We start from the raw sequence: 10,528 nt of genomic DNA, 5'->3' as shown, positions 1-10,528 counted from the left end.
CCCTGCTCTCTAAAGATAAGTAAATAAGAATCTTTTTTTAAAAAGAGCCCTGGCTGGTGTAGCCCAGTGGATTGAGCTCAGGCCTGCGAACCAGGTGATTGAAGTTTGATTCCCAGTCAGGGCACATGCTTGGGTTGCAGGCCAGTCCCTGGCAGGGGCCAATTCCCAGCAGGGGATGCACGAGAAGCAACCATACATTGATGTTTCTTTTCCTCTCTCCTTCCCTTCCCCTCTAAAGATAAATAAATAAAATATTTTTTAAAAACACATTTAAAAAAAAAAAGAAAGAAAGTACTTCTTTAAAAAATATTGAAAACCAGCTTAAAGCAGACCTGGGTTTGGTACTTCATAGTTGGGCAATGTTAGGCAAATTAGTTCATTTCTCAAAGCCTCTGTTTCCTCATCATTAAAGTTGGGTGAATATTAAAACCAACTCATGGTGCAGCTGTGAGGGGTAAATGGATAAATGGAGGCATTGCTGTGATATGCACAGTATTACTCTGCATACAGAAAGAGCTCCACACGTGATCGTAGTTGATATCATGTGTGATATCTTACCCCAGGGAGCCCAGCACGGAGGGGGCGAGGGTCATCGGAAGGTGTGGGATGTGAAGCCTGATTGTGCCCAGACGTGCACAGCAGACGAGTGGTGCTGGGGCCATGGCATTATAAGACAGCACGGGTGCTCTGGGAATGGAGGTTTACTTTCCAAAGCCGTGTGGAGCCAGGAACAAGACCCAGCTTCGCATCACACACACACAGTAGTCGATCTTGAATCCACTGTCCTATTTTATGATTTCTATTTTTCTATTTCTCATTTTTTTGTTTATTTTTCTTTTGGATTGATTATTTTTTATTATTGTCCTTTTCTTCCTCTACTAATTGGAAATTACATACTTTGTTTCTTTTTTTCTCCCCTTTTAGTGGTTACCCTAGAAATTACCATATGCACACGTAGCAAAGTCTCAAGTTAGTCAATTACTGTCTTCCTCTTTCCTAATGCAAAATCTTAAAACAGCTTAATTCTGTTTAACCCCTTTAATTCTGTTTTGTCTTGCTGTAACTACATAGCACCTTATAATGATTACTATATTATATAGCCAATGTTTGTTTAGCTGTATCCCCATGGCTGCTACTTTTTTTTTCTTTCTTTTTTTTTTTTTTTTTTTTGCTTCTTTATGCCTTCTTGCTTCACAGATCTCCCATCTGGGGTCACTTTCTTTTTGTCTAACATAGAGCCTTTACAATACCCTTTAATGAAAGTTCTCTGGTTAAACATTTTCTCAGCTTTTGTTTGTCTGAAAATGTATTTGTTTTGTGCTCATTCAATGGAGTATGTTTTCATTGGATAAAGAATTCTGGGTTCAGCCCCCTCCACTCCCAACTTCTGTTGTTTTCATTGATAAATCAGCTATTAGTATAAGGTACACTGACATTTTCTTTGGTTTTCTCTCTCTCTCTCTCTCTCTATATATATATATATATATACATAAATGATATATATAAATAAATATTTATTTATTTATTTATCTTTATTTATTTTCTCCTATTTTTAAAAATCCTACTTGGAATTCTTTGGGATTATTAAAATCCATGAATGCTGTCTCTAATCAATTCTGGAAAATTCTCAGCCAATGTCTCTTGAAGTATTGCCTCTCTCCATTCTGTCTCTCCTCCTCTCCTCGCACTTCTAATAATCGTAGGCCACACTTTCCCATGCCCCTTCACCCTTATTTCATATTTTCTATCTTGTGGTTTCTCTGTGCTGGTTTCTGTTGCTTATTTTCTAATCCATCTGGCAGTTAACAAATTGTCTCTTTAGCTAAGTCTAATCTTCCACTACATTTAAAATTTCAGTTGTGACCCCTGGCTGGTGTGGTTCAGTAGACTGAGTACCAGCTGGTAAACTGAGAGGTCGTGGGTTCGATTCCCAGTCGGGGAACAGGCCTGGGATGCAGGCCAGGTCCCCAGTTGGGAGGCATGCAAGAGGCATTTGATTGATGTATCTCTCCCTCTTTCTCCCACCCTTTCCCTCTCTCTAAAAATAAATAAAATCTTTAAAAACATAAAATTTCATTTGTGATATTTTTTACTTCTGGAAGTTTCATTTGCTTCTCTCTCAAATCTGACAGGTCGATCTTTATAGTCTTCTATTTCCTGAAGGTATTTTCAAGCTTTTTTATCCCATTAAACAAGGTCAGCATGGTTGTTTTAAAATCTTCACTCAATAACTCCTGTATCCAAAGTTGTGGTAGATCTGCATCTACTGTCTGTGGTTTCTGCAGGTTCTCATTCGTTGTTGCCTCATGTGCTTGGTTATTTTTGGCTTGGGTACCGCCCAGTATACTTACATACCTAGTGGCGGGTATTGTTGAGGCCAAGGATGAAGGCGCCTTCCCCCTGAGAGGATTTTCACATCCCTCAGCCTGGTGCCTCAGGGTATTAGCAGTCCAGGAACATTTTGAACTAAATTCATGCATTGGTTTCTGAACCACCCAAATGATAGCAACTTACTGCTACACTGTGCAAAGACTGGCCTGCAGTTACAACTTCTCAGGAGTAGACCCACTCCCTTTCTTTTCCATTCCCCTGGAGGGAGGTCTTTTAAGGTGCTAGCTTAATCTAGGAGGGTCTCCTGGTACGTTCTCCATGTGGGACAGACCCTGAGTTTTGACACCCATCCACATTACCCCTCAAGGCCATTAAAACTGATATTCAGATATACCTATATCAACAAATACCCACAGAGTCAAAAGGATTTCAGTGCTCCTTACTTCTCTTGGTTCTTGTCTCTCCTTAGTTTTGACCTTATTCTTTTCTCTCTTGCCAGTTCACTGATGCTTTCAAGGTGTTTTTCATATTTCATTCAGGGTTTTTTTTTCAGCAGATCTTCTCACACTGTGTAACCTTGAATAAGCCCCTTTCGTTCTCTTGGTCTCAGACTCATCTACTTCATAGGGTGACTGGGAGATTTAAATGAGAAAATCAAGGTCAAGGACCAGTGTGCTCGGCACACTAAGGACCTGGGGGCCAATGCCCAGAGTTTCCCATCTTCCTTCAACCGCTGAGGGACCAGCTAATGTTTGATGCCATAGCTGGAAGTCTGTAGCCCAACCAAGCTGAGCTGGATACCAGTGACTGGGGAGGCACCTGACCACCTGCTGCAGTGCTGGGGAGTATGAAGGACCCCTGGGGGCAGGTGGTTTGAGTGACTTGGCCGTGAGCTGAGCCTGTGAAAAACACTCTGGGAAAAACACTTCCCTTGGGTTTAGACCTCCACTGGGTGAGTGTCCGTCCCCACAGAAGCCTTTCCCTGGGGCCAGGAGGCCAGCAGCGCTCCATTCCACCTTGGGGAGCTATAACCAGGGAGTCCCCTAGGGCCATGCAGTCACCTCCCAGAGTCAATTCTGACCCTTCTGCCCTATCCATGACAGTCCTCCCACCTGACTACCCCTGCCACCACAGCTGTCCCTGACACCGGAGTGTTGTAATGTGTTTCCAAACTCATAGACACTGCTTTCTGTGGGTAGCATTTTCTCCCCAATGAGAGTTACTAAAACTCAAAGGATGCTCTTCCCTAAACCTCATTCCATGTGAGTTGGGGAACTCCCTGTCCTTCCCTGAGCTTAACTTCAGTCATTTCTGTCCCCATGGCTCTTACATCAGTTCCCTGAGGGGCAAGGTCTGGCCAGGCAGTCTGGGTACTTCCACATTGACGGTGTGCTTGGCAGGGTTCCAGCCCAGAGAGACTTAGATTTCAGAGTCAAGTGGGGTGGGGGCTGGTTGGAAATCACTGCTTTGGCTATAGAGCAGCCCAGGTCTGGAAGAACAAAAAGTCTGATGATCCTAAATCATTATTAGAATACATTATAGAAAAAGCTACCTTTTTTTATCAAATGTAGCACTTTTCGCCATTTTATCTGTATACATGCATAAAATAGACATCCTTTTAAACAAATTCATCCAGCTTAAAAAAAAAAGATGGACTTCTTAACCAAATGAAAAATATGATTCAAATACAGATAAAATATATCAATTAAGGGGACTAATCCCTGGGCTTCTGCTGTTCGTACTCTTTAGAGAACACAACAATTCTCAGAAGGTTAGACTACGTCCTAATTACCCAGTGGGGAATCCATTCGTCTTTTGGAGGAAAACATTACTAAGGGCTTTGAGTAAGAACTGTCTCTGAGAAACCCCTCCTGAGCAGAGGGAGGAGACGAAGGCCTGCCCCGGACTCAGGCACACATTCTTGAATCAAGAGGCAAACATCCCCGTATTGGGCCGTGGCAGGGGGCAGGGTAGGGAGGGGAGGATTTCTCTGGAATTCTTTGAACTCCCTGATAAGATGTCTTTCCGAGATCTGTTTGTGTTGTTTCCTTGGCCTGGCCTGCTCTTCCACCCTTATCTGTCTGGCAAACCTCTCTTGACTGGGCAGAGTATTCGGGCAGCCCCTCCCCACAAAGCCAGCCCTGGACCCTGACGCACCCAGTGGAAAGACCAACCTATCCAACTCTGCTGGAGAAAGAGATAGGACCGAGAACAGCAGAAAACAGAGTGCTGCTTTCATCTTCCTCTGGATACACCTATTCTGGAACATTCTTTGATCCATTCACAGAGCTCTCTGAATTGTGTTAGCCTCTCAATGCCCACACTGGTTGTGAAGCCATCACCCCCACTCGCCACGTCCCCAGGGAGCCTTGTTGGGCCTGGCTCTGCAGTCTGTTGGGGTCAGTGTGTGTCTGAGTGCCAACTGCCAGACTCCATCTGGGAGGGTATCCATCTGCCTCCCTGGAGGCATCTAGTGGAGACCCCCACATCCAGCAGATGCTTGGAAGGAAGAACTCATTCCAGACCATTTGCCACAGACGGTGCTGAGGTGGCTGAGATTGTCAAGCACCTTCCCTGAAGCAGAGTGTGTGGGCTAAAGAATCTCACTTTGAAATGCCAGCTTGAGAAATTTTCAAGCAATTCGACATTAGAGGGCCCATCTCCGAGAGAGGTGCCATAGGGTACCTTTTAGGAGAGACTGAACTTCAATGAGCCCTTTGCTGGGAAACCGGTTACTAAACCAGCTAGGACAGGACCCAAGAACAACCAGCTCATGGCTGGTTCTGCTCCAGGGTAAGCAGAAGGAGCAGTCCCTATCTGTGTCACTCGGGTTTTGAAAAAAGGATTGTATTCATGATCATCTATGATCGTCAGCCTGTGGCATCAGGAAATAGTTTGACCCGAGTTGGACAAGAGCTTTCCTGCCTCGGGCCCAGGCTCGTTCGTTACCCACAGGCGATGCCTCTGGCTCCCGGCTGTTCTCCTTCTGGAGCATGTTGCTCTGGTGCAGGGACTTTAGGCCCCCTGGCACACACACGTGTCTCTAGTTACCAACTTTGAAGCTTGTGGGGCATCGATTCTGGGTATTTAGTCTTCAGGATCAAATATGGGAAGATAATTTCCCCTGGACCTCCTGTACTTGGCTTCTGCACTCTTCCCTGATTGAGCAGGCAGAATGAGAGCACTCACTTGCCTGCACGCCGCTCCCACCACAGACAGAGACATGTCCATCTTAGGCTGCAGAATGTGGAGGCCAAGGCTGCAGTGGAGATGGGTTGCCCCTGCCTAGTTGTCAGGCCAGAGGCCCACTCAAGACCTCTGCACCCATGGGAGAGGAGACCGGGACTGCCAGGGAGTGCCCAAGGCATCAGGAGCTCACGGGGTTCTTTGCAGTATTTCTCTACCTATCACTGTGTCCAGGAATCACAGCGGAGCCTGCTGCCCATTCTATCCCTCTTGAGCTGTTAACTGTAGATGGAGTCTCTCATGCTGTTTTTCACAAGACCTGGGGAATGCAGACAAGCAAAAAGACTTAAGAACTGCCTAGGGCTAATGAACCCTATTGCTCAGATTTTGGCTCCTCCCCTCCTGGGAGATTGGAGGAAAGGCAGAGCTAGTCCTCCTCTGTCAAGGCTCCATGTGTTTTCCTGTAACAGGGAGGAAGGGCGCACATGTACCCAACCCCCCACCTCCCTGAGGCGCTGACTGATCTGTGCAGCCTTCCCTCTTCCCAGGGAAGCAACCTGCCTCTCTTTGGAGTCTGTGACTCCTGCCCTTCCCAGCTCTTCCCATGGCTTAGCTCCTGTTCTTCTGAACCTCTTACACTCCACCCACACTGAGCTCCCCACCACCAACTTCTTGGGCACAAGGAATTCACTAAGTAAAGCTTCATGGATTCCTATGTTCCCAGCACTGGTGAGACAAGAATGGACGTAATACTGTCCCTTGCCTCGAGGAGCATACAGTCTGCTGTGCATCTGAACTGTGGAGCACAGAAGGGGGCGCTGTTCACAGAGATTCGTCAGGATTGGGAAGGCTTCCCCAGGGAGGGTACAACTGAGCAGGGCCTTGATGATGCGGTAGGAGTTCTCTGGTTGGGTGAGGCAGGAGATGGCCACACTGGTAGAGGGGACAGCATGCGCAACTCATAAAGGAGTAAAATGGCATGGCATATTCAGGGAGCCGTCCCGTATTGGCTGCCATGAAAGAGAGAAATGAGAGAAGAGGCTGGAGAGGGTGGCCAGGCTTCTGGAGAGGACTAAGTGGCACCTGTATCCTGAAGGAAATAGAAGAAGACTGAGGTCAGAGGAGACTTTCCCTTCCTCCTCCTCGTCTTCCTCTTCCTTCTTCTAAAAGAGCTTTACTAAGGTATAACTGATATATATATATATATATATATATATATATATATATATATATATAACTGTGTATATACATATACATACACACATATATATAACTGAAAGTGTACAATCTGATGAGTTTTACCATATGTATATACCTGTGAAACCATCACACGATCCAGATAATGAACACACTTATTGATCCCCAAAGTTCCTCATGTCCCTTTGTCATCTCCCCCTCCCAGTCCCACTGTCTCCAAGCAACCACCATCTGCTGCTCTCCGTCACTACAGATTAGATTGTATTTTATGAATTTTATATAAATGAAATCAGTCAGTATTTACTATTTATGAGTGTTATTATTACTTAGCATATTTACTCTGAGATCCATCCATGTTGCATATATTAATAGTTGATTCATTTCATTGCTAAGTAGTACAGTATTTCATTGTATGTATTATACCGCAATTCAGAGGGACTTCCGCCAAGATGGAGGCATAGGTGGAAACACTGTGCCTTCTCCCACAACCAAGTTTGAATATACTGCAATTCCATTGTCTCACCACCTGTTGATGGGCACTGGGATGGCGTCTAGTTTGGGGCTGCCACAGGTAAGCTGCATGAGTAGCTGCCTGCAAGTGTTTGTGTGGATACACACTTTTATCTCTCGTGGGTAAATATCGAGGAATGGAATGGCTGGGTCATATGACAGATGTATGTTTTAACTTTTAGAGGAATCTCCAAACTCTTTTCCAAGTGGTTGTTCCATTTCCCATTCCCTTCCACAGTGTGTGAATTTTTCACATGCACTTTCTTAAGTGGCTACAAACTGTAGAGTGAATCTTCAGAACTGAGTCTCCATTGGATTCTGCCAGGTGGTGACTACAGCTGAAGCCCAGAGACATGCCCAGGACAAGGGGCCCAGTACAAGGCGGGACGGGGATCCTCAAAGTCTTTCCTGATGATAGTGTCAGACTTGCCATCGTTGGCAAGTCTGGCCATTGATACTGCCTCTGGCCACTGACACTGCCCCTGGCCACTGACACTGCCCCAGAGGCTGAAGGAATTGAGCAAGAGCTGAGGAGGTTACTGAGCTAAGGCACTTGCCCAGCACTTGAGAAAATCCTGCTGGACCTGAAGAGGCCACAGTCCAACAGATTACAACCCAGTTTACACAGAAACTAATTTTTTCATAAATTCATTATCTTAGCTGGTGTCAGAGCCCCAACCAGTTGTGGGAGTGGCCTTGTCCTGGCTCGGGTCCCTGTTCCAGGAAGGTGGCCCTCTGGCCAGACTGCTCCTGGAAGAGTCACAGAGTGGAGAGATCCAGAGCCCTTGGGACCTCCTAGTAAAGGCTGCTGACCCAGGCCTGTTTCCCACAGGCAGGAGCTGTGGAGCAGTATCCAGGCCTAAAGGGCAAGGCTAAGGTCTGTGTCCGTCTGGCCACTGCTGGAGACTGGCCTTTCTGGATCCTGATGTCTATGGAGTGTGAGCCCTCCCAGAGTTTGGAATATGTTGTTTGTTCATTCTTTCATTCATCAACATTCATCAGCGCCTCTTTGGAACCAGAGGTGATTCAGGCAGGTTGGAGTCAGGTTGTGAAACCCTCCAAGTTCTTCCAAGGGATTTGGTTGGTATTTATGGGAGGGGCACGAATGGTGATTAGATCAGGACTGTGTTTTAGAAAGGGACCTGGCAGCCAACATGGAGGGTGGATTTGGGAATGGACAGACCATGGACATGGAGGTCCTCAGGAAGAAGTCAGGGAGGATTAAGCTGGTGGTGGAAGTAGGAGAACAAGAGAGACACAAGATATGGGTGTGAGGGACAGAGAAGTCAGTACCGTCACACAGCTGCCATTTCTTTCCTCGCATGGCTTCAGTGACACTGCTCTCTCCCAGTTCACTCCAAACACTGAATGCATAAATAATAAATAAATGGAGAGATGGTTGGAGGGATAGAGGAATGGCTATTTGGCTCAGGAGTGAGCTGAGGCACACATCGTCCCACCTACCCATTCATTCCCTTCTGCCTGAGCAGCCACCCTTCACTGAGGTCAAGATGGGGACCACGGATGTCGTCCCAGTGTGGCAGGATGTCCCTGACTCACGTCTCACAGCTCTCAGCACGGGCTGACTCCTGGAGGCTTAGTTAGTCACCTGTAAAACAAGCATGCATCTATTTCTTCTTGCTGGAATTCCTAAGGCAGTGAAGTATTCCCTGGGGCCATAACTTTGAACTTCTAGGAAACAAAGGCCTCGGTTTCACAGGGAGACCCCATCCTTGAGGAGAGGACAGGAGGGGAGAAGAGACTAGAGCCTGGTGGGGAGGTGTCAGCTTGATGCCTGCTAAGGAGCCCGGGCTCGGCCGTGATCACTGAGCCGAGAGTAATGTCATTGATGTCCCGTGACCTTTTTCTGGTCATGCACAGTGACTACAGCGTCATACCAGTACATTTCTGTCATTTAGACTGACCTGAATGCTCCATCTACAGGTGACCTCAGAATGGCAGCCACCATAACCAGAGTTCACCTTCAAAGTAGTGTGTGGGTGGGGCACAAGGGGGGACAGATGAGAGGGGCTGTGGGCAGGGGCTGCTGAATTGGTGTGTGTGGAAGGAGTGCTGGCACCACGCAGGAAAAGCCTGGAGTCCTGGCTTCCCATCCCCTGTGCTGCCTCCACTGGGCAGCCACGGGAGAGAATCACGTGGCTTCTCTGAGCTGATCTGGGCCCCGATCACAGTGGCTGCAAGTTCTGCTTTAATCTGGGCCTCGTGCGGATGGGGGGCTGGACTAGGTCTGAGAAAGCAGAACAGAAATGTTCTTTCACTCTTGCTTCTCCTGCTCAGGCTGCAACTTGTCTACCAGTTGATACCTAGATTTTATAGCCAGTGAGTCTTAATATTTCAGAGCTGGGAGGGAACATAGAGATCTACTCAACCCTCCATTTGATGTGAGGTGAAATGGAGAGAGAGGAAAAGCAGCAAGGCTCTGGCCAGAAATGGCCAAGCTTGTCCCTGTGGGCCTTAAGGGTTCCTGGGGATCTCAGTGCTTGGCATTCTGGGCTGCAGTATGAGGGGCACCCAGTGACCGCTGATGCAAAACCACCTTGGTCGTGTTCCCTGTTCTGTGGCACCACAAGCGGGCTCCTCCTGCCCTTGTCTTTCAAACCACTGAGAGAAGAGAGTTTGCCTAGTCAGACCTAGTGGGTGATTGTGTCTTTCCTGTCCACCAGGCTGTCACAGTGGTAGCAGCATCAGGGGTGGAGAGAGGGGTGCAGACACAGACAATTTGTTGCCTCACCTTTGGGTGACAAACCCAAGGTCAGGGTGGAGGCAAGAGAGGCCCAGAGACAAGGCTTGTGATAAGCCAGGTAGTGCCTGGCACATGGAGCAGGGGCCTGGCTTTGTTATTGTCACTCCAGGGCATTCCCCTAAGTTTCAGGGTAGAGGCCAGAACAGGCCCTGCATGGTGGTGCCAGCCTGAGAAACCCCAGGAAGGAGGCCTGGAGACAGTGTTCAACCCCGGCCCAGAGAGTGCAGGCAGCAGCTCAGGAGCTTCAGAGCAGAGGGTGCGCTGTAAATCTCAACAGTCCTGCCAGGAAACCCACCTGGGGTGACCGCAACTGCGCCTCGGGTGAGCAAGGAGGAATGTGGAAGAACTAGGTAAGGGCCTGCATCCGGGGAGGGAGGCTGTGACCTTTGTGTTGTGTTCGTTCCACCAATACTTCCCCAGGCCTCTGGGGAGCCAGAGATATGGGATACATAGTCCAGGGTGGCATGGCCCTACCCTGAGCTTCCTCTGGGCTTTTCTGTGTCCTTCATGCCCCATCTGCTCAGAAGGGAAGAAATGCCC

This window comes from Sturnira hondurensis, unplaced genomic scaffold (assembly GCF_014824575.4).
Source record: "Sturnira hondurensis isolate 20B ecotype Veracruz unplaced genomic scaffold, ASM1482457v3 Scaffold0003090, whole genome shotgun sequence".
Taxonomy (NCBI): Eukaryota; Metazoa; Chordata; class Mammalia; order Chiroptera; family Phyllostomidae; genus Sturnira; species Sturnira hondurensis.
Note: the sequence above shows the minus strand (reverse complement) of the source record.